Source organism: Phalangium opilio, unplaced genomic scaffold, assembly GCF_054372755.1.
Source record: "Phalangium opilio isolate 3A_F unplaced genomic scaffold, DU_Popi_V2 ptg000019l_1, whole genome shotgun sequence".
Lineage (NCBI taxonomy): Eukaryota > Metazoa > Arthropoda > Arachnida > Opiliones > Phalangiidae > Phalangium > Phalangium opilio.
Window position 1 is genome coordinate 8845551 of NW_028324152.1, and position 18909 is coordinate 8864459.

The 18909-nt window shown below is 38.7% G+C and overlaps 15 non-coding genes and 38 pseudogenes across 15 annotated transcripts; all 53 read right to left on the bottom strand.

Annotated features, from left to right (window-relative positions):
• Window positions 1–1730: 1730 nt before the first annotated feature.
• Window positions 1731–1849, bottom strand: LOC149701960 (5S ribosomal RNA). Its single transcript, XR_016382355.1, has one exon. It is a non-coding gene; the product is annotated as a 5S ribosomal RNA (ribosomal RNA).
• A 136-nt stretch (window positions 1850–1985) lies between these two features.
• On the bottom strand, window positions 1986–2104 carry LOC149701961 (5S ribosomal RNA). Its single transcript, XR_016382356.1, has one exon. It is a non-coding gene; the product is annotated as a 5S ribosomal RNA (ribosomal RNA).
• Window positions 2105–2240: 136 nt separating this feature from the next.
• On the bottom strand, window positions 2241–2359 carry LOC149701962 (5S ribosomal RNA). The gene has a single exon (XR_016382335.1). It is a non-coding gene; the product is annotated as a 5S ribosomal RNA (ribosomal RNA).
• Window positions 2360–2495: 136 nt separating this feature from the next.
• LOC149701963 (5S ribosomal RNA) lies at window positions 2496–2614 on the bottom strand (annotated as a pseudogene).
• A 136-nt stretch (window positions 2615–2750) lies between these two features.
• On the bottom strand, window positions 2751–2869 carry LOC149701964 (5S ribosomal RNA; annotated as a pseudogene).
• A 585-nt stretch (window positions 2870–3454) lies between these two features.
• On the bottom strand, window positions 3455–3573 carry LOC149701965 (5S ribosomal RNA; annotated as a pseudogene).
• A 136-nt stretch (window positions 3574–3709) lies between these two features.
• Window positions 3710–3828, bottom strand: LOC149701966 (5S ribosomal RNA). The gene has a single exon (XR_016382214.1). It is a non-coding gene; the product is annotated as a 5S ribosomal RNA (ribosomal RNA).
• Window positions 3829–3949: 121 nt separating this feature from the next.
• Window positions 3950–4052, bottom strand: LOC149701967 (5S ribosomal RNA; annotated as a pseudogene).
• A 136-nt stretch (window positions 4053–4188) lies between these two features.
• On the bottom strand, window positions 4189–4307 carry LOC149701968 (5S ribosomal RNA). Its single transcript, XR_016382357.1, has one exon. It is a non-coding gene; the product is annotated as a 5S ribosomal RNA (ribosomal RNA).
• A 136-nt stretch (window positions 4308–4443) lies between these two features.
• LOC149701969 (5S ribosomal RNA) lies at window positions 4444–4562 on the bottom strand (annotated as a pseudogene).
• Window positions 4563–4698: 136 nt separating this feature from the next.
• LOC149701970 (5S ribosomal RNA) lies at window positions 4699–4817 on the bottom strand. Its single transcript, XR_016382260.1, has one exon. It is a non-coding gene; the product is annotated as a 5S ribosomal RNA (ribosomal RNA).
• Window positions 4818–4938: 121 nt separating this feature from the next.
• LOC149701971 (5S ribosomal RNA) lies at window positions 4939–5057 on the bottom strand (annotated as a pseudogene).
• Window positions 5058–5192: 135 nt separating this feature from the next.
• LOC149701972 (5S ribosomal RNA) lies at window positions 5193–5311 on the bottom strand. The gene has a single exon (XR_016382320.1). It is a non-coding gene; the product is annotated as a 5S ribosomal RNA (ribosomal RNA).
• Window positions 5312–5447: 136 nt separating this feature from the next.
• On the bottom strand, window positions 5448–5566 carry LOC149701973 (5S ribosomal RNA; annotated as a pseudogene).
• A 136-nt stretch (window positions 5567–5702) lies between these two features.
• LOC149701974 (5S ribosomal RNA) lies at window positions 5703–5821 on the bottom strand. The gene has a single exon (XR_016382169.1). It is a non-coding gene; the product is annotated as a 5S ribosomal RNA (ribosomal RNA).
• A 360-nt stretch (window positions 5822–6181) lies between these two features.
• LOC149701975 (5S ribosomal RNA) lies at window positions 6182–6299 on the bottom strand (annotated as a pseudogene).
• A 361-nt stretch (window positions 6300–6660) lies between these two features.
• LOC149701976 (5S ribosomal RNA) lies at window positions 6661–6779 on the bottom strand (annotated as a pseudogene).
• Window positions 6780–6915: 136 nt separating this feature from the next.
• On the bottom strand, window positions 6916–7034 carry LOC149701977 (5S ribosomal RNA; annotated as a pseudogene).
• Window positions 7035–7171: 137 nt separating this feature from the next.
• LOC149701978 (5S ribosomal RNA) lies at window positions 7172–7290 on the bottom strand (annotated as a pseudogene).
• Window positions 7291–7426: 136 nt separating this feature from the next.
• On the bottom strand, window positions 7427–7544 carry LOC149701979 (5S ribosomal RNA; annotated as a pseudogene).
• Window positions 7545–7902: 358 nt separating this feature from the next.
• Window positions 7903–8020, bottom strand: LOC149701980 (5S ribosomal RNA; annotated as a pseudogene).
• A 361-nt stretch (window positions 8021–8381) lies between these two features.
• LOC149701981 (5S ribosomal RNA) lies at window positions 8382–8499 on the bottom strand (annotated as a pseudogene).
• A 360-nt stretch (window positions 8500–8859) lies between these two features.
• On the bottom strand, window positions 8860–8978 carry LOC149701982 (5S ribosomal RNA). The gene has a single exon (XR_016382173.1). It is a non-coding gene; the product is annotated as a 5S ribosomal RNA (ribosomal RNA).
• Window positions 8979–9338: 360 nt separating this feature from the next.
• LOC149701983 (5S ribosomal RNA) lies at window positions 9339–9457 on the bottom strand (annotated as a pseudogene).
• Window positions 9458–9593: 136 nt separating this feature from the next.
• On the bottom strand, window positions 9594–9710 carry LOC149701984 (5S ribosomal RNA; annotated as a pseudogene).
• Window positions 9711–9846: 136 nt separating this feature from the next.
• Window positions 9847–9964, bottom strand: LOC149701985 (5S ribosomal RNA; annotated as a pseudogene).
• Window positions 9965–10325: 361 nt separating this feature from the next.
• On the bottom strand, window positions 10326–10443 carry LOC149701986 (5S ribosomal RNA; annotated as a pseudogene).
• A 360-nt stretch (window positions 10444–10803) lies between these two features.
• Window positions 10804–10922, bottom strand: LOC149701987 (5S ribosomal RNA). The gene has a single exon (XR_016382372.1). It is a non-coding gene; the product is annotated as a 5S ribosomal RNA (ribosomal RNA).
• Window positions 10923–11282: 360 nt separating this feature from the next.
• LOC149701988 (5S ribosomal RNA) lies at window positions 11283–11401 on the bottom strand. Its single transcript, XR_016382358.1, has one exon. It is a non-coding gene; the product is annotated as a 5S ribosomal RNA (ribosomal RNA).
• Window positions 11402–11537: 136 nt separating this feature from the next.
• On the bottom strand, window positions 11538–11655 carry LOC149701989 (5S ribosomal RNA; annotated as a pseudogene).
• Window positions 11656–11791: 136 nt separating this feature from the next.
• LOC149701990 (5S ribosomal RNA) lies at window positions 11792–11910 on the bottom strand (annotated as a pseudogene).
• A 136-nt stretch (window positions 11911–12046) lies between these two features.
• LOC149701991 (5S ribosomal RNA) lies at window positions 12047–12165 on the bottom strand (annotated as a pseudogene).
• Window positions 12166–12301: 136 nt separating this feature from the next.
• LOC149701992 (5S ribosomal RNA) lies at window positions 12302–12420 on the bottom strand (annotated as a pseudogene).
• Window positions 12421–12781: 361 nt separating this feature from the next.
• LOC149701993 (5S ribosomal RNA) lies at window positions 12782–12900 on the bottom strand. Its single transcript, XR_016382359.1, has one exon. It is a non-coding gene; the product is annotated as a 5S ribosomal RNA (ribosomal RNA).
• A 137-nt stretch (window positions 12901–13037) lies between these two features.
• LOC149701994 (5S ribosomal RNA) lies at window positions 13038–13156 on the bottom strand (annotated as a pseudogene).
• Window positions 13157–13292: 136 nt separating this feature from the next.
• On the bottom strand, window positions 13293–13411 carry LOC149701995 (5S ribosomal RNA; annotated as a pseudogene).
• A 361-nt stretch (window positions 13412–13772) lies between these two features.
• Window positions 13773–13890, bottom strand: LOC149701996 (5S ribosomal RNA; annotated as a pseudogene).
• A 136-nt stretch (window positions 13891–14026) lies between these two features.
• On the bottom strand, window positions 14027–14144 carry LOC149701997 (5S ribosomal RNA; annotated as a pseudogene).
• Window positions 14145–14280: 136 nt separating this feature from the next.
• LOC149701998 (5S ribosomal RNA) lies at window positions 14281–14399 on the bottom strand (annotated as a pseudogene).
• Window positions 14400–14536: 137 nt separating this feature from the next.
• On the bottom strand, window positions 14537–14655 carry LOC149701999 (5S ribosomal RNA; annotated as a pseudogene).
• A 136-nt stretch (window positions 14656–14791) lies between these two features.
• Window positions 14792–14910, bottom strand: LOC149702000 (5S ribosomal RNA; annotated as a pseudogene).
• Window positions 14911–15271: 361 nt separating this feature from the next.
• Window positions 15272–15390, bottom strand: LOC149702001 (5S ribosomal RNA). The gene has a single exon (XR_016382360.1). It is a non-coding gene; the product is annotated as a 5S ribosomal RNA (ribosomal RNA).
• Window positions 15391–15527: 137 nt separating this feature from the next.
• LOC149702002 (5S ribosomal RNA) lies at window positions 15528–15646 on the bottom strand (annotated as a pseudogene).
• A 136-nt stretch (window positions 15647–15782) lies between these two features.
• Window positions 15783–15901, bottom strand: LOC149702003 (5S ribosomal RNA; annotated as a pseudogene).
• Window positions 15902–16262: 361 nt separating this feature from the next.
• On the bottom strand, window positions 16263–16381 carry LOC149702004 (5S ribosomal RNA). The gene has a single exon (XR_016382361.1). It is a non-coding gene; the product is annotated as a 5S ribosomal RNA (ribosomal RNA).
• Window positions 16382–16518: 137 nt separating this feature from the next.
• On the bottom strand, window positions 16519–16637 carry LOC149702005 (5S ribosomal RNA; annotated as a pseudogene).
• A 136-nt stretch (window positions 16638–16773) lies between these two features.
• LOC149702006 (5S ribosomal RNA) lies at window positions 16774–16892 on the bottom strand (annotated as a pseudogene).
• A 360-nt stretch (window positions 16893–17252) lies between these two features.
• LOC149702007 (5S ribosomal RNA) lies at window positions 17253–17371 on the bottom strand (annotated as a pseudogene).
• A 133-nt stretch (window positions 17372–17504) lies between these two features.
• LOC149702008 (5S ribosomal RNA) lies at window positions 17505–17623 on the bottom strand (annotated as a pseudogene).
• Window positions 17624–17759: 136 nt separating this feature from the next.
• On the bottom strand, window positions 17760–17878 carry LOC149702009 (5S ribosomal RNA; annotated as a pseudogene).
• A 360-nt stretch (window positions 17879–18238) lies between these two features.
• On the bottom strand, window positions 18239–18357 carry LOC149702010 (5S ribosomal RNA). Its single transcript, XR_016382362.1, has one exon. It is a non-coding gene; the product is annotated as a 5S ribosomal RNA (ribosomal RNA).
• A 137-nt stretch (window positions 18358–18494) lies between these two features.
• Window positions 18495–18613, bottom strand: LOC149702011 (5S ribosomal RNA; annotated as a pseudogene).
• Window positions 18614–18749: 136 nt separating this feature from the next.
• Window positions 18750–18868, bottom strand: LOC149702012 (5S ribosomal RNA; annotated as a pseudogene).
• Between the last annotated feature and the right edge of the window lie 41 nt (window positions 18869–18909).

The window sequence follows — 18909 nt, forward strand, 5'->3', positions numbered from 1 at the left end:
ACTTAAAGAAAAATTTCAATATCTGAACTTCAGTCAATTGATAAACCTCACTCATATCGTTGGTTTTTTCGGTCTTGGTCCAAACAAAGACGTTTTTGTATAATATCTGTCACTTCAGTCTTAAGGCAGTAGTCAACTCGTAACAGGCTGAAAATGTCATTTCCCGTCCCTATTATCTAAGGAACCGAAAATGCTATTAGCGGTTTTGAATAAAATATAAATCGAAATCATCTTTAGATTGTCATACATTAATTATAATGATCGCACGAGATATTAGTGAGTATTAAATAAAATTAATAGCCTTTTCAAAATCGTAAAGTTAATTTCGTAGAACTGTTTACTTTTTAAATAAGTGCATTGATTATGGCTAAAAGTGCGCCTCCTTTTAGGGTAGAAAGAAGCTAAAATACCATTTTTTTTAGAAAATTTGTGGAAATAAACAAGATAATTAGCAACAACTTGATAATTCCAAAAACAGGTGAACATTTAGCCGCTCATAACAACCTAGCCTAACATAAGCTTAACCCTGTATCTAAACCTAACATGATGTACTACATCATAAATCAAATGGGTCTTAGGTTGCCTATTTATACCCTTGATGATATACATATTCTTGATTTTTATAATAATTTTCCCTAAAATGTTAAACTTACTGTTTTGGAGACTTGGGAGACCACAAAAATCCGAAATTGCGTTCTAACATATGAATGCTCACTGAGAATAGCCAAAATAAAATTAATATATATTTAAAAAATAATGAAACCCTGTATACCTCATATGGAAGTGTCGAATTAACTGCGCTTACGTAAACACCACTGTCTTAACTGCGAAGCGAAAACACTTTTGTCATCTTTCCAGTAGTATTTTAAAGTGTAAATCCTAGGGTTAGGAACTTAGGATATGTTTCTAGCATGAAACGAAGCAGACTAAATCAAATTCCAAAACAGAGCTGGAAATCAGCTTTTTTTATAATCTTAAAGGACGAAAGACGCTATAAAGAGTATATTACAAAGACTTTCCAAAATTCAACTTAAGCCTTGGCCAAAACGAACGTCGAAAAATTACTTCAAACGATATTAAAACCTCTATTAACTGTAATTATTTACCTGAATTACTTTTTTAGACGAAAATTGGACCTGATAAAAACAATTTTGCTTTTCAAGGGCGTTATAGTTCATTAGAAAATCCAAATAACGGTGTTAGAGCTCGGATGAAATATCAAAAAAAAAATTAGCGTTGCCTTACTGTCGTCTGCTATCATAGCCCACTCGATCACGCGCATCACGACGCAAGCTGCTCGCGCTTGAGCAGCGCAGCGTCCGAGAGCGCGGATCGAGTGGGCTATGCTGCTATGAAATAAACTTTCCTACTGTCGTCTGCTATGAAATAGGGAACTCGAGGCATAATTAATTAGTTAAATTACAAAAATTAGACTTCAATTATTTAAAATCTAAGCAGGTAAGTTTCTCATTTAGTAAATTCTTGTTAATTTGAAAGTATTCCGAAAACTAACTTCGCTGTAGTTTTTCCGTATCGCCTATGACAATTTCCCCAAAAAACCTGGTAAAATGTAATGCTTTTTCTATGGGACGCTAACCCTAAAAAGGTGATTTTTTCGTTTAGCATTACAAACGGGTATCAAGTCATATCTACAAGGGCCTACCGGCCCTGTAGAATATGTTTCCTTTTTTGAAATCCATTGGAATTTAAAAGAGGAAAAAAAGAGAAAAAGCCAACGGCACGCACTGTTCCTAAGTGGTCTCCCTCCCAAGTACTGACTTCGCTCGACGCTGCTTAACTTCGGTGATCGGACGAGAACCGGTGTTCTCAGCGTGATATGGCCGTTGCCGAGAGTGCTAGTTAATAATTCGAATTTAAATTAAGTGAGACAAATTAACCTTCATCTTTTTAAAACAATAACAAAAAGAAAATATGTTTCCTTTTTTGAAATCCATTGGAATTTAAAAGAGGAAAAAAAGAGAAAAAGCCAACGGCACGCACTGTTCCTAAGTGGTCTCCCTCCCAAGTACTGACTTCGCTCGACGCTGCTTAACTTCGGTGATCGGACGAGAACCGGTGTTCTCAGCGTGATATGGCCGTTGCCGAGAGTGCTAGTTAATAATTCGAATTTAAATTAAGTGAGACAAATTAACCTTCATCTTTTTAAAACAATAACAAAAAGAAAATATGTTTGCTCTTTTCATATCTATTGGAATTTAAAAGAGGAAAAAAAGTGAAAAAGCCAACGGCACACAGTGTTCCTAACTGGTCTCCCTCCCAAGTACTGACTTCGCTCGACGCTGCTTAACTTCGGTGATCGGACGAGAACCGGTGTTTTCAGCGGGATATGGCCGTTGCCGAGTGTGCTAGTTAATAATTCGAATTTAAATTAAGTGAGACAAATTAACCTTCATCTTTTTAAAACAATAACAAATAGAAAATATGTTTGCTTTTTTCATATCTATTGGAATTTAAAAGAGGAAAAAAAGTGAAAAAGCCAACGGAACACAGTGTTCCTAACTGGTCTCCCTCCCAAGTACTGACTGCGCTCGACGCTTCTTAACTTCGGTGATCGGACAAGAACCGGTGTTTTCAGCGGGATATGGCCGTTGCCGAGAGTGCTAGTTAATAATTCGAATTTAAATTAAGTGCGACAAATTAACCTTTATCTTTTTAAAACAATAACAAATAGAAAATATGTTTGCTTTTTTCATATCTATTGGAATTTAAAAAAGGAAAAAAAGTGAAAAAGCCAACGGCACGCAGTGTTCCTAAGTGGTCTCCCTCCCAAGTACTGACTGCTCTCGACGCTGCTTAACCTCGGTGATCGGACGAGAACCGGTGTATTCAGCGTGACATGGCCGTTGCCGAGAGTCCTAGTTAATAATTTGAATTTAATTATCCTTCCTCTTATAAAACAATAACAAAAAGAAGGTATGTTTGCTTTTATCATGTCTGGTGGATTTTAAAAGAGGAAACAAAAAGGAAAAAGCGATCGGCACGCAGTGTTCCCAAGTACTCGCTGCGCTCGACGCTGCTTAACTTCCGTGATCGGACGAGAACCGGTGTTTTCAGCGCGATATGGCCGTTGCCGAGAGTGCTACTTAATAATTCGAATTTAATTAACCTTCATATTTATAAAACAATAACAAAAAGAACATATGTTTGGATTTTTCATATCTGGTGGAATTTAAAAGAGGAAACAAAAAGGAAAAGCCAAAGACACGCAGTGTTCCCAAGTACTGACTGCGCTCGACGCTACTTAACTTCGGTGATCGGACGAGAACCGGTGTTTTCAGCCTGATATGGCCGTTGCCGAGAATGCTAGTTTATAAATCGAATTTAAATTGAGTGAGACAAATTAACCTTCATATTTATAAAACAATAACAAAAAGAAAATATGTTTGCTCTTTTCATATCTATTGGAATTTAAAAGAGGAAAAAAAAGTGAAAAAGCCAACGGCACGCAGTGTTCCTGAGTGGTCTCCCTCCCAAGTACTGACTGCGCTCGACGCTGCTTAACTTCGGTGATCGGACGAGATCCGGTGTTCTCAGCGTGTTATCGCCGTGGCCGAGAGTGGTAGTTAATAATTCGAATTTAAATTAAGTGAGACAAATTAACCTTCATCTTTTTAAAACAATAACAAAAAGAAAATATGTTTCCTTTTTTCATATCTATTGGATTTAAAAGACAAAAAAAAAGTGAAAAAGCTAACGGCACGCAGTGTTCCTAAGTGGTCTCCCTCCCAAGTACTGACTGCGCTCGACGCTGCTTAACTTCGGTGATCGGACGAGAACCGGTGTTTTCAGCGTGATATGGCCGTTGCCGAGAGTGCTAGTTAATAATTTGAATTTAATTAACCTTCATCTTATAAAACAATAACAAAAAGAAGGTATGTTTGCTTTTTTCATATCTGGTGGAATTTAAAAGAGGAAACAGAAAGGAAAAAGCCAACGGCACGCAGTGTTCCCAAGTACTCGCTGCGCTCGACGCTGCTTAACTTCCGTGATCGGACGAGAACCGGTGTTTTCAGCGTGATATGGCCGTTGCCGAGAGTGCTAGTTAATAATTCGAATTTAAATTAAGTGAGACAAATTAACCTTCATCTTTTTAAAACAATAACAAAAAGAAAATATGTTTCCTTTTTTGAAATCCATTGGAATTTAAAAGAGGAAAAAAAGAGAAAAAGCCAACGGCACGCACTGTTCCTAAGTGGTCTCCCTCCCAAGTACTGACTTCGCTCGACGCTGCTTAACTTCGGTGATCGGACGAGAACCGGTGTTCTCAGCGTGATATGGCCGTTGCCGAGAGTGCTAGATAATAATTCGAATTTAAATTAAGTGAGACAAATTGACCTTCATCTTTTTAAAACAATAACAAAAAGAAAATATGTTTCCTTTTTTGAAATCCATTGGAATTTAAAAGAGGAAAAAAAGAGAAAAAGAAAACGGCACGCACTGTTCCTAAGTGGTCTCCCTCCCAAGTACTGACTTCGCTCGACGCTGCTTAACTTCGGTGATCGGACGAGATCCGGTGTTCTCAGCGTGTTATCGCCGTGGCCGAGAGTGGTAGTTAATAATTCGAATTTAACTTAAGTGAGACAAATTAACCTTCATCTTTTTAAAACAATAACAAAAAGAAAATATGTTTCCTTTTTTCATATCTATTGGATTTAAAAGACAAAAAAAAAGTGAAAAAGCTAACGGCACGCAGTGTTCCTAAATGGTCTCCCTCCCAAGTACTGACTGCGCTCGACGCTGCTTAACTTCGGTGATCGGACGAGAACCGGTGTTTTCAGCGTGATATGGCCGTTGCCGAGAGTGCTAGTTAATAATTTGAATTTAATTAACCTTCATCTTATAAAACAATAACAAAAAGAAGGTATGTTTGCTTTTTTCATATCTGGTGGAATTTAAAAGAGGAAACAGAAAGGAAAAAGCCAACGGCACGCAGTGTTCCTAACTGGTCTCCCTCCCAAGTACTGACTGCGCTCGACGCTTCTTAACTTCGGTGATCGGACGAGAACCGGTGTTTTCAGCGGGATATGGCCGTTGCCGAGAGTGCTAGTTAATAATTCGAATTTAAATTAAGTGAGACAAATTAACCTTCATCTTTTTAAAACAATAACAAAAGAAAATATGTTTCCTTTTTTGAAATCCATTGGAATTTAAAAGAGGAAAAAAAGAGAAATAGCCAACGGCACGCACTGTTCCTAAGTGGTCTCCCTCCCTAGTACTGACTTCGCTCGACGCTGCTTAACTTCGGTGATCGGACGAGAACCGGTGTTCTCAGCGTGATATGGCCGTTGCCGAGAGTGCTAGTTAATAATTCGAATTTAAATTAAGTGAGACAAATTAACCTTCATCTTTTTAAAACAATAATAAAAAGAAAATATGTTTGCTCTTTTCATATCTATTGGAATTTAAAAGAGGAAAAAAAGTGAAAAAGCCAACGGAACACAGTGTTCCTAACTGGTCTCCCTCCCAAGTACTGACTGCGCTCGACGCTTCTTAACTTCGGTGATCGGACGAGAACCGGTGTTTTCAGCGGGATATGTCCGTTGCCGAGAGTGCTAGTTAATAATTCGAATTTAAATTAAGTGCGACAAATTAACCTTCATCTTTTTAAAACAATAACAAATAGAAAATATGTTTGCTTTTTTCATATCTATTGGAATTTAAAAGAGGAAAAAAAGTGAAAAAGCCAACGGCACGCAGTGTTCCCAAGTGGTCTTCCTCCCAAGTACTGACTGCGCTCGACGCTGCTTAACTTCGGTGATCGGACGAGAACCGGTGTATTCAGCGTGACATGGCCGTTGCCGAGAGTCCTAGTTAATAATTTGAATTTAATTATCCTTCCTCTTATAAATTAATAACAAAAAGAAGGTATGTTTGCTTTTTTCATATCTGGTGGATTTTAAAAGAGGAAACAAAAAGGAAAAAGCGAACGGCACGCAGTGTTCCCAAGTACTCGCTGCGCTCGACGCTGCTTAACTTCCGTGATCGGACGAGAACCGGTGTTCTCAGCGTGTTATCGCCGTGGCCGAGAGTGCTAGTTAATAATTCGAATTTAAATTAAGTGAGACAAATTAACCTTCATCTTTTTAAAACAATAACAAAAAGAAAATATGTTTCCTTTTTTGAAATCCATTGGAATTTAAAAGAGGAAAAAAAGAGAAAAAGCCAACGGCACGCACTGTTCCTAAGTGGTCTTCCTCCCAAGTACTGACTTCGCTCGACGCTGCTTAACTGCGGTGATCGGACGAGAACCGGTGTTCTCAGCGTGATATGGCATTGCCGAGAGTGCTACTTAATAATTCGAATTTAATTAACCTTCATATTTATAAAACAATAACAAAAAGAACATATGTTTGGATTTTTCATATCTGGTGGAATTTAAAAGAGGAAACAAAAAGGAAAAGCCAAAGACACGCAGTGTTCCCAAGTACTGACTGCGCTCGACGCTACTTAACTTCGGTGATCGGACGAGAACCGGTGTTTTCAGCGTGATATGGCCGTTGCCGAGAGTGCTAGTTAATAAATCGAATTTAAATTGAGTGAGACAAATTAATCTTCATATTTTTAAAACAATAACAAAAAGAAAATATGTTTGCTCTTTTCATATCTATTGGAATTTAAAATAGGAAAAAAAAGTGAAAAAGCCAACGGCACGCAGTGTTCCTAAGTGGTCTCCCTCCCAAGTACTGACTGCGCTCGACGCTGCTTAACTTCGGTGATCGGACGAGATCCGGTGTTCTCAGCGTGTTATCGCCGTGGCCGAGAGTGGTAGTTAATAATTCGAATTTAAATTAAGTGAGACAAATTAACCTTCATCTTTTTAAAACAATAACAAAAAGAAAATATGTTTCCTTTTTTGAAATCCATTGGAATTTAAAAGAGGAAAAAAAGAGAAAAAGCCAACGGCACGCACTGTTCCTAAGAGGTCTCCCTCCCAAGTACTGACTTCGCTCGACACTGCTTAACTTCGGTGATCGGACGAGAACCGGTGTTCTCAGCGTGATATGGCCGTTTCCGAAAGTGCTAGTTAATAATTCGAATTTAAAATAAGTGAGACAAATTAACCTTCATCTTTTTAAAACAATAATAAAAAGAAAATATGTTTGCTCTTTTCATATCTATTGGAATTTAAAAGAGGAAAAAAAAGTGAAAAAGCCAACGGAACACAGTGTTCCTAACTGGTCTCCCTCCCAAGTACTGACTGCGCTCGACGCTTCTTAACTTCGGTGATCGGACGAGAACCGGTGTTTTCAGCGGGATATGACCGTTCCCGAGAGTGCTAGTTAATAATTCGAATTTAAATTAAGTGCGACAAATTAACCTTCATCTTTTTAAAACAATAACAAATAGAAAATATGTTTGCTTTTTTCATATCTATTGGAATTTAAAAGAGGAAAAAAAGTGAAAAACCCAACGGCACGCAGTGTTCCTAAGGGTCTTCCTCCCAAGTACTGACTGCGCTCGACGCTGCTTAACTTCGGTAATCGGACGAGAACCGGTGTATTCAGCGTGACATGGCCGTTGCCGAGAGTCCTAGTTAATAATTTGAATTTAATTATCCTTCCTCTTATAAAACAATAACAAAAAGAAGGTATGTTTGCTTTTTTCATATCTGGTGGATTTTAAAAGAGGAAACAAAAAGGAAAAAGCGAACGGCACGCAGTGTTCCCAAGTACTCGCTGCGCTCGACGCTGCTTAACTTCCGTGATCGGACGAGAACCGGTGTTTTCAGCGTGATATGGCCGTTGCCGAGTGCTAGATAATAATTCGAATTTAAATTAAGTGAGACAAATTAACCTTCATCTTTTTAAAACAATAACAAAAAGAAAATATGTTTCCTTTTTTGAAATCCATTGGAATTTAAAAGAGGAAAAAAAGAGAAAAAGCCAACGGCACGCACTGTTCCTAAGTGGTCTCCCTCCCAAGTACTGACTTCGCTCGACGTTGCTTAACTGCGGTGATCGGACGAGAACCGGTGTTCTCAGCGTGATATGGCATTGCCGAGAGTGCTACTTAATAATTCGAATTTAATTAACCTTCATATTTATAAAACAATAACAAAAAGAACATATGTTTGGATTTTTCATATCTGGTGGAATTTAAAAGAGGAAACAAAAAGGAAAAGCCAAAGACACGCAGTGTTCCCAAGTACTGACTGCGCTCGACGCTACTTAACTTCGGTGATCGGACGAGAACCGGTGTTTTCAGCGTGATATGGCCGTTGCCGAGAGTGCTAGTTAATAAATCGAATTTAAATTGAGTGAGACAAATTAACGTTCATATTTTTAAAACAATAACAAAAAGAAAATATGTTTGCTCTTTTCATATCTATTGGAATTTAAAAGAGGAAAAAAAAGTGAAAAAGCCAACGGCACGCACTGTTCCTAAGTGGTCTCCCTCCCAAGTACTGACTTCGCTCGACGTTGCTTAACTGCGGTGATCGGACGAGAACCGGTGTTCTCAGCGTGATATGGCATTGCCGAGAGTGCTACTTAATAATTCGAATTTAATTAACCTTCATATTTATAAAACAATAACAAAAAGAACATATGTTTGGATTTTGCATATCTGGTGGAATTTAAAAGAGGAAACAAAAAGGAAAAGCCAAAGACACGCAGTGTTCCCAAGTACTGACTGCGCTCGACGCTACTTAACTTCGGTGATCCGACGAGAACCGGTGTTTTCAGCGTGTTATCGCCGTGGCCGAGAGTGGTAGTTAATAATTCGAATTTAAATTAAGTGAGACAAATTAACCTTCATCTTTTTAAAACAATAACAAAAAGAAAATATGTTTCCTTTTTTCATATCTATTGGATTTAAAAGACAAAAAAAAAGTGAAAAAGCTAACGGCACGCAGTGTTCCTAAGTGGTCTCCCTCCCAAGTACTGACTTCGCTCGACGCTGCTTAACTTCGGTGATCGGACGAGAACCGGTGTTTTCAGCGTGATATGGCCGTTGCCGAGAGTGATAGTTAATAATTTGAATTTAATTAACCTTCATCTTATAAAACAATAACAAAAAGAAGGTATGTTTGCTTTTTTCATATCTGGTGGAATTTAAAAGAGGAAACAGAAAGGAAAAAGCCAACGGCAAGCAGTGTTCCCAAGTACTCGCTGCGCTCGACGCTGCTTAACTTCCGTGATCGGACGAGAACCGGTGTTTTCAGCGTGATATGGCCGTTGCCGAGAGTGCTAGTTAATAATTCGAATTTAAATTAAGTGAGACAAATTAACCTTCATCTTTTTAAAACAATAACAAAAAGTAAATATGTTTCCTTTTTTGAAATCCATTGGAATTTAAAAGAGGAAAAAAAGAGAAAAAGCCAACGGCACGCACTGTTCCTAAGTGGTCTCCCTCCCAAGTACTGACTTCGCTCGACGCTGCTTAACTTCGGTGATCGGACGAGAACCGGTTTTTTCAGCGTGATATGGCCGTTGCCGAGAGTGCTAGTTAATAATTCGAATTTAAATTAAGTGAGACAAATTAACCTTCATCTTTTTAAAACAATAACAAAAAGAAAATATGTTTGCTCTTTTCATATCTATTGGAATTTAAAAGAGGAAAAAAAGTGAAAAAGCCAACGGCACACAGTGTTCCTAACTGGTCTCCCTCCCAAGTACTGTTCGCTCGACGCTGCTTAACTTCGGTGATCGGACGAGAACCGGTGTTTTCAGCGGGATATGGCCGTTGCCGAGAGTGCTAGTTAATAATTCGAATTTAAATTAAGTGAGACAAATTAACCTTCATCTTTTTAAAACAATAACAAAAAGAAAATATGTTTCCTTTTTTGAAATCCATTGGAATTTAAAAGAGGAAAAAAAGAGAAAAAGCCAACGGCACGCACTGTTCCTAAGTGGTCTCCCTCCCAAGTACTGACTTCGCTCGACGTTGCTTAACTGCGGTGATCGGACGAGAACCGGTGTTCTCAGCGTGATATGGCATTGCCGAGAGTGCTACTTAATAATTCGAATTTAATTAACCTTCATATTTATAAAACAATAACAAAAAGAACATATGTTTGGATTTTTCATATCTGGTGGAATTTAAAAGAGGAAACAAAAAGGAAAAGCCAAAGACACGCAGTGTTCCCAAGTACTGACTGCGCTCGACGCTACTTAACTTCGGTGATCGGACGAGAACCGGTGTTTTCAGCGTGATATGGCCGTTGCCGAGAGTGCTAGTTAATAAATCGAATTTAAATTGAGTGAGACAAATTAACCTTCATATTTTTAAAACAATAACAAAAAGAAAATATGTTTGCTCTTTTCATATCTATTGGAATTTAAAAGAGGAAAAAAAAGTGAAAAAGCCAACGGCACGCACTGTTCCTAAGTGGTCTCCCTCCCAAGTACTGACTTCGCTCGACGTTGCTTAACTGCGGTGATCGGACGAGAACCGGTGTTCTCAGCGTGATATGGCATTGCCGAGAGTGCTACTTAATAATTCGAATTTAATTAACCTTCATATTCATAAAACAATAACAAAAAGAACATATGTTTGGATTTTGCATATCTGGTGGAATTTAAAAGAGGAAACAAAAAGGAAAAGCCAAAGACACGCAGTGTTCCCAAGTACTGACTGCGCTCGACGCTACTTAACTTCGGTGATCGGACGAGAACCGGTGTTTTCAGCGTGTTATCGCCGTGGCCGAGAGTGGTAGTTAATAATTTGAATTTAAATTAAGTGAGACAAATTAACCTTCATCTTTTTAAAACAATAACAAAAAGAAAATATGTTTCCTTTTTTCATATCTATTGGATTTAAAAGACAAAAAAAAAGTGAAAAAGCTAACGGCACGCAGTGTTCCTAAGTGGTCTCCCTCCAAAGTACTGACTGCGCTCGACGCTGCTTAACTTCGGTGATCGGACGAGAACCGGTGTTATCAGCGTGATATGGCCGTTGCCGAGAGTGATAGTTAATAATTTGAATTTAATTAACCTTCATCTTATAAAACAATAACAAAAAGAAGGTATGTTTGCTTTTTTCATATCTAGTGGAATTTAAAAGAGGAAACAGAAAGGAAAAAGCCAACGGCAAGCAGTGTTCCCAAGTACTCGCTGCGCTCGACGCTGCTTAACTTCCGTGATCGGACGAGAACCGGTGTTTTCAGCGTGATATGGCCGTTGCCGAGAGTGCTAGTTAATAATTCGAATTTAAATTAAGTGAGACAAATTAACCTTCATCTTTTTAAAACAATAACAAAAAGAAAATATGTTTCCTTTTTTGAAATCCATTGGAATTTAAAAGAGGAAAAAAAGAGAAAAAGCCAACGGCACGCACTGTTCCTAAGTGGTCTCCCTCCCAAGTACTGACTTCGCTCGACGCTGCTTAACTTCGGTGATCGGACGAGAACCGGTGTTCTCAGCGTGATATGGCCGTTGCCGAGAGTGCTAGTTAATAATTCGAATTTAAATTAAGTGAGACAAATTAACCTTCATCTTTTTAAAACAATAACAAAAAGAAAATATGTTTCCTTTTTTGAAATCCATTGGAATTTAAAAGAGGAAAAAAAGAGAAAAAGCCAACGGCACGCACTGTTTTTAAGTGGTCTCCCTTCAAGTACTGACTTCGCTCGACGCTGCTTAACTTCGGTGATCGGACGAGAACCGGTGTTCTCAGCGTGATATGGCCGTTGCCGAGAGTGCTAGTTAATAATTCGAATTTAAATTAAGTGAGACAAATTAACCTTCATCTTTTTAAAACAATAACAAAAAGAAAATATGTTTCCTTTTTTGAAATCCATTGGAATTTAAAAGAGGAAAAAAAGAGAAAAAGCCAACGGCACGCACTGTTCCTAAGTGGTCTTCCTCCCAAGTACTGACTTCGCTCGACGCTGCTTAACTTCGGTGATCGGACGAGAACCGGTGTTCTCAGCGTGATATGGCCGTTGCCGAGAGTGCTAGTTAATAATTCGAATTTAAATTAAGTGAGACAAATTAACCTTCATCTTTTTAAAACAATAACAAAAAGAAAATATGTTTGCTCTTTTCATATCTATTGGAATTTAAAAGAGGAAAAAAAGTGAAAAAGCCAACGGCACACAGTGTTCCTAACTGGTCTCCCTCCCAAGTACTGACTGCGCTCGACGCTTCTTAACTTCGGTGATCGGACGAGAACCGGTGTTTTCAGCGGGATATGGCCGTTGCCGAGAGTGCTAGTTAATAATTCGAATTTAAATTAAGTGCGACAAATTAACCTTCATCTTTTTAAAACAATTACAAATAGAAAATATGTTTGCTTTTTTCATATCTATTGGAATTTAAAAGAGGAAAAAAAGTGAAAAAGCCAACGGCACGCAGTGTTCCTAAGTGGTCTCCCTCCCAAGTACTGACTGCGCTCGACGCTGCTTAACTTCGGTGATCGGACGAGAACCGGTGTATTCCGCGTGACATGGCCGTTGCCGAGAGTCCTAGTTAATAATTTGAATTTAATTATCCTTCCTCTTATAAAACAATAACAAAAAGAAGGTATGTTTGCTTTTTTCATATCTGGTGGATTTTAACAAGAGGAAACAAAAAGGAAAAAGCGAACGGCACGCAGTGTTCCCAAGTACTCGCTGCGCTCGACGCTGTTTAACTTCCGTGATCGGACGAGAACCGGTGTTTTCAGCGTGATATGGCCGTTGCCGAGAGTGCTAGTTAATAATTCGAATTTAAATTAAGTGAGACAAATTAACCTTCATCTTTTTAAAACAATAACAAAAAGAAAATATGTTTCCTTTTTTGAAATCCATTGGAATTTAAAAGAGGAAAAAAAGAGAAAAAGCCAACGGCACGCACTGTTCCTAAGTGGTCTCCCTCCCAAGTACTGACTTCGCTCGACGCTGCTTAACTTCGGTGATCGGACGAGAACCGGTGTTCTCAGCGTGATATGGCCGTTGCCGAGAGTGCTAGTTAATAATTCGAATTTAAATTAAGTGAGACAAATTAACCTTCATCTTTTTAAAACAATAACAAAAAGAAAATATGTTTGCTCTTTTCATATCTATTGGAATTTAAAAGAGGAAAAAAAAGTGAAAAAGCCAACGGCACACAGTGTTCCTAACTGGTCTCCCTCCCAAGTACTGACTGCGCTCGACGCTGCTTAACTTCGGTGATCGGACGAGAACCGGTGTTTTCAGCGGGATATGGCCGTTGCCGAGAGTGCTAGTTAATAATTCGAATTTAAATTAATTGCGACAAATTAACCTTCATCTTTTTAAAACAATAACAAATAGAAAATATGTTTGCTTTTTTCATATCTATTGGAATTTAAAAGAGGAAAAAAAGTGAAAAAGCCAACGGCACGCAGTGTTCCTAAGTGGTCTCCCTCCCAAGTACTGACTGCGCTCGACGCTGCTTAACTTCGGTGATCGTACGAGAACCGGTGTATTCCGCGTGACATGGCCGTTGCCGAGAGTCCTAGTTAATAATTTGAATTTAATTATCCTTCCTCTTATAAAACAATAACAAAAAGAAGGTATGTTTGCTTTTTTCATATCTGGTGGATTTTAACAAGAGAAAACAAAAAGGAAAAAGCGAACGGCACGCAGTGTTCCCAAGTACTCGCTGCGCTCGACGCTGCTTAACTTCCGTGATCGGACGAGAACCGGTGTTTTCAGCGTGATATGGCCGTTGCCGAGAGTGCTAGTTAATAATTCGAATTTAAATTAAGTGAGACAAATTAACCTTCATCTTTTTAAAACAATAACAAAAAGAAAATATGTTTCCTTTTTTGAAATCCATTGGAATTTAAAAGAGGAAAAAAAGAGAAAAAGCCAACGGCACGCACTGTTTTTAAGTGGTCTCCCTTCAAGTACTGACTTCGCTCGACGCTGCTTAACTTCGGTGATCGGACGAGAACCGGTGTTCTCAGCGTGATATGGCCGTTGCCGAGAGTGCTAGTTAATAATTCGAATTTAAATTAAGTGAGACAAATTAACCTTCATCTTTTTAAAACAATAACAAAAAGAAAATATGTTTCCTTTTTTGAAATCCATTGGAATTTAAAAGAGGAAAAAAAGAGAAAAAGCCAACGGCACGCACTGTTTTTAAGTGGTCTCCCTTCAAGTACTGACTTCGCTCGACGCTGCTTAACTTCGGTGATCGGACGAGAACCGGTGTTCTCAGCGTGATATGGCCGTTGCCGAGAGTGCTAGTTAATAATTCGAATTTAAATTAAGTGAGACAAATTAACCTTCATCTTTTTAAAACAATAACAAAAAGAAAATATGTTTCCTTTTTTGAAATCCATTGGAATTTAAAAGAGGAAAAAAAGAGAAAAAGCCAACGGCACGCACTGTTCCTAAGTGGTCTTCCTCCCAAGTACTGACTTCGCTCGACGCTGCTTAACTTCGGTGATCGGACGAGAACCGGTGTTCTCAGCGTGATATGGCCGTTGCCGAGAGTGCTAGTTAATAATTCGAATTTAAATTAAGTGAGACAAATTAACCTTCATCTTTTTAAAACAATAACAAAAAGAAAATATGTTTGCTCTTTTCATATCTATTGGAATTTAAAAGAGGAAAAAAAAGTGAAAAAGCCAACGGCACACAGTGTTCCTAACTGGTCTCCCTCCCAAGTACTGACTGCGCTCGACGCTTCTTAACTTCGGTGATCGGACGAGAACCGGTGTTTTCAGCGGGATATGGCCGTTGCCGAGAGTGCTAGTTAATAATTCGAATTTAAATTAAGTGCGACAAATTAACCTTCATCTTTTTAAAACAATAACAAATAGAAAATATGTTTGCTTTTTTCATATCTATTGGAATTTAAAAGAGGAAAAAAAGTGAAAAAGCCAACGGCACGCAGTGTTCCTAAGTGGTCTCCCTCCCAAGTACTGACTGCGCTCGACGCTGCTTAACTTCGGTGATCGGACGAGAACCGGTGTATTCCGCGTGACATGGCCGTTGCCGAGAGTCCTAGTTAATAATTTGAATTTAATTATCCTTCCTCTTATAAAACAATAACAAAAAGAAGGTATGTTTGCTTTTTTCATATCTGGTGGATTTTAACAAGAGGAAACAAAAAGGAAAAAGCGAACGGCACGCAGTGTTCCCAAGTACTCGCTGCGCTCGACGCTGTTTAACTTCCGTGATCGGACGAGAACCGGTGTTTTCAGCGTGATATGGCCGTTGCCGAGAGTGCTAGTTAATAATTCGAATTTAAATTAAGTGAGACAAATTAACCTTCATCTTTTTAAAACAATAACAAAAAGAAAATATGTTTCCTTTTTTGAAATCCATTGGAATTTAAAAGAGGAAAAAAAGAGAAAAAGCCAACGGCACGCACTGTTCCTAAGTGGTCTCCCTCCCAAGTACTGACTTCGCTCGACGCTGCTTAACTTCGGTGATCGGACGAGAACCGGTGTTCTCAGCGTGATATGGCCGTTGCCGAGAGTGCTAGTTAATAATTCGAATTTAAATTAAGTGAGACAAATTAACCTTCATCTTTTTAAAACAATAACAAAAAGAAAATATGTTTGCTCTTTTCATATCTATTGGAATTTAAAAGAGGAAAAAAAAGTGAAAAAGCCAACGGCACACAGTGTTCCTAACTGGTCTCCCTCCCAAGTACTGACTGCGCTCGACGCTGCTTAACTTCGGTGATCGGACGAGAACCGGTGTTTTCAGCGGGATATGGCCGTTGCCGAGAGTGCTAGTTAATAATTCGAATTTAAATTAAGTGCGACAAATTAACCTTCATCTTTTTAAAACAATAACAAATAGAAAATATGTTTGCTTTTTTCATATCTATTGGAATTTAAAAGAGGAAAAAAAGTGAAAAAGCCAACGGCACGCAGTGTTCCTAAGTGGTCTCCCTCCCAAGTACTGACTGCGCTCGACGCTGCTTAACTTCGGTGATCGTACGAGAACCGGTGTATTCCGCGTGACATGGCCGTTGCCGAGAGTCCTAGTTAATAATTTGAATTTAATTATCCTTCCTCTTATAAAACAATAACAAAAAGAAGGTATGTTTGCTTTTTTCATATCTGGTGGATTTTAACAAGAGAAAACAAAAAGGAAAAAGCGAACGGCACGCAGTGTTCCCAAGTACTCGCTGCGCTCGACGCTGCTTAACTTCCGTGATCGGACGAGAACCGGTGTTTTCAGCGTGATATGGCCGTTGCCGAGAGTGCTAGTTAATAATTCGAATTTAAATTAAGTGAGACAAATTAACCTTCATCTTTTTAAAACAATAACAAAAAGAAAATATGTTTCCTTTTTTGAAATCCATTGGAATTTAAAAGAGGAAAAAAAGAGAAAAAGCCAACGGCACGCACTGTTCCTAAGTGGTCTCCCTCCCAAGTACTGACTTCGCTCGACGCTGCTTAACTTCGGTGATCGGACGAGAACCGGTGTTCTCAGCGTGATATGGCCGTTGCCGAGAGTGCTAGTTAATAATTCGAATTTAAATTAAGTGAGACAAATTAACCTTCATCTTTTTAAAACAATAACAAAAAGAAAATATGTTTGCTCTTTTCATATCTATTGGAATTTAAAAGAGGAAAAAAAAGTGAAAAAGCCAACGGCACACAGTGTTCCTAACTGGTCTCCCTCCCAAGTACTGACTGCGCTCGACGCTTCTTAACTTCGGTGATCGGACGAGAACCGGTTTTTTCAGCGGGATATGGCCGTTGCCGAGAGTGCTAGTTAATAATTCGAATTTAAATTAAGTGCGACAAATTAACCTTCATCTTTTTAAAACAATAACAAATAGAAAATATGTTTGCTTTTTTCATATCTATTGGAATTTAAAAAAGGAAAAAAAGTGAAAAAGCCAACGGCACGCAGTGTTCCTAAGTGGTCTCCCTCCCAAGTACTGACTGCTCTCGACGCTGCTTAACTTCGGTGATCGGACGAGAACCGGTGTATTCAGCGTGACATGGCCGTTGCCGAGAGTCCTAGTTAATAATTTGAATTTAATTATCCTTCCTCTTATAAAACAATAACAAATAGAAGGTATGTTTGCTTTTATCATATCTGGTGGATTTTAAAAGAGGAAACAAAAAGGAAAAAGCGATCGGCACGCAGTGTTCCCAAGTACTCGCTGCGCTCGACGCTGCTTAACTTCCGTGATCGGACGAGAACCGGTGTTTTCAGCGTGATATGGCCGTTGCCGAGAGTGCTAGTTAATAATTCGAATTTAAATTAAGTGAGACAAATTAACCTTCATCTTTTTAAAACAATAACAAAAAGAAAATATGTTTCCTTTTTTGAAATCCATTGGAATTTAAAAGAGGAAAAAAAGAGAAAAAGCCAACGGCACGCACTGTTCCTAAGTGGTCTCCCTCCCAAGTACTGACTTCGCTCGACGCTGCTTAACTTCGGTGATCGGACGAGAACCGGTGTTCTCAGCGTAATATGGCCGTTGCCGAGAGTGCTAGTTAATAATTCGAATTTAAATTAAGTGAGACAAATTAACCATCTTTTTAAAACAATAACAAAAAGAAAATATGTTTGCTCTTTTCATATCTATTGGAATTTAAAAGAGGAAAAAAAGTGAAAAAGCCAACGGCACACAGTGTTCCTAACTGGTCTCCCTCCCAAGTACTGACTGCGCTCGACGCTTCTTAACTTCGGTGATCGGACGAGAACCGGTTTTTTCAGCGGGATATGGCCGTTGCCGAGAGTGCTAGTTAATAATTCGAATTTAAATTAAGTGCGACAAATTAACCTTCATCTTTTTAAAACAATAACAAATAGAAAATATGTTTGCTTTTTTCATATCTATTGGAATTTAAAAAAGGAAAAAAAGTGAAAAAGCCAACGGCACGCAGTGTTCCTAAGTGGTCTCCCTCCCAAGTACTGACTGCTCTCGACGCTGCTTAACTTCGGTGATCGGACGAGAACCGGTGTATTCAGCGTGACATGGCCGTTGCCGAGAGTCCTAGTTAATAATTTGAATTTAATTATCCTTCCTCTTATAAAACAATAACAAAAAGAAGGTATGTTTGCTTTTATCATATCTGGTGGATTTTAAAAGAGGAAACAAAAAGGAAAAAGCGATCGGCACGCAGTGTTCCCAAGTACTCGCTGCGCTCGACGCTGCTTAACTTCCGTGATCGGACGAGAACCGGTGTTTTCAGCGTGATATGGCCGTTGCCGAGAGTGCTAGTTAATAATTCGAATTTAAATTAAGTGAGACAAATTAACCTTCATCTTTTTAAAACAATAACAAAAAGAAAATATGTTTCCTTTTTTGAAATCCATTGGAATTTAAAAGAGGAAAAAAAGAGAAAAAGCCAACGGCACGCACTGTTCCTAAGTGGTCTCCCTCCCAAGTACTGACTTCGCTCGACGCTGCTTAACTTCGGTGATCGGACGAGAACCGGTGTTCTCAGCGTGATATGGCCGTTGCCGAGAGTGCTAGTTAATAATTCGAATTTAAATTAAGTGAGACAAATTAACCTTCATCTTTTTAAAACAATAACAAAAAGAAAATATGTTTGCTCTTTTCATATCTATTGGAATTTAAAAGAGGAAAAAAAAGTGAAAAAGCCAACGGCACACAGTGTTCCTAACTGGTCTGCCTCCCAAGTACTGACTGCGCTCGACGCTTCTTAACTTCGGTGATCGGACGAGAACCGGTGTTTTCAGCGGGATATGGCCGTTGCCGAGAGTGCTAGTTAATAATTCGAATTTAAATTAAGTGCGACAAATTAACCTTCATCTTTTTAAAACAATAACAAATAGAAAATATGTTTGCTTTTTTCATATCTATTGGAATTTAAAAAAGGAAAAAAAGTGAAAAAGCCAACGGCACGCAGTGTTCCTAAGTGGTCTCCCTCCCAAGTACTGACTGCTCTCGACGCTGCTTAACTTCGGTGATCGGACGAGAACCGGTGTATTCAGCGTGACATGGCCGTTGCCGAGAGTCCTAGTTAATAATTTGAATTTAATTATCCTTCCTC